Source organism: Teleopsis dalmanni, chromosome 1 (genome assembly GCF_002237135.1).
Source record: "Teleopsis dalmanni isolate 2A chromosome 1, ASM223713v2, whole genome shotgun sequence".
NCBI lineage: Eukaryota > Metazoa > Arthropoda > Insecta > Diptera > Diopsidae > Teleopsis > Teleopsis dalmanni.
In genome coordinates, this window is record NC_051846.1 from 201,372,070 (window position 1) to 201,372,780 (window position 711).

Genomic DNA, 711 nt, shown 5'->3' on the forward strand with positions numbered 1-711 from the left:
CATAACGCAAAGTTTCGGCATCGCGATTTGGTGCAGCCAAAGCGAAGGCGAAGAGAGCAACGAATACGATAATGAACTTCATGTTGAATTTAAATGTTTTTTATGTTTTTGGTATTGTCAGTGTCGAATGTGCTTAAAGGTCGAGTGCTGTAAACCCAATGAATGACAACTCAGCGAGTGCGCGCCTATTTATAATAGACAAAATTAAAGTCGATTTGCATTGGCATTATTTGTCTTAATAGCAGATTTTTCGGTGCAATGTTGTAATCCAACATTTAGCAGAGTTTCTTGTTTTTATTTTAGGTTTCTTTATTGTGGGAACTTGTTTAACAAACGCTAGACGCTAGACACTAAACACTAAACGCTGTACGCTAATTTTCATATGAAATTGCACAATCGAACTATTTTTCGGGGTTAAAGACAAAATTAAAAATTGCAAATTTTATGTTTTATTTTTGATTGGCTTTATTCACTGCTCCGGCGTGAAGTTTATTGATCTCGTTGGCATAAATTGAATATTTCAAACTAATGTGCATTAATTATGCAGCTAATCAGATATCATTATCTTTATGCTTTTTACTTTATATTTACAATCGGCTTACTTCTGTATATAATGAAGGTGGAAGCGAGAAATTACAAACATAAACTCAACGTCTATCAACATAGCAACATTTATTCGCTCCACTTTACGTTTTTAATAAATTATAAAAA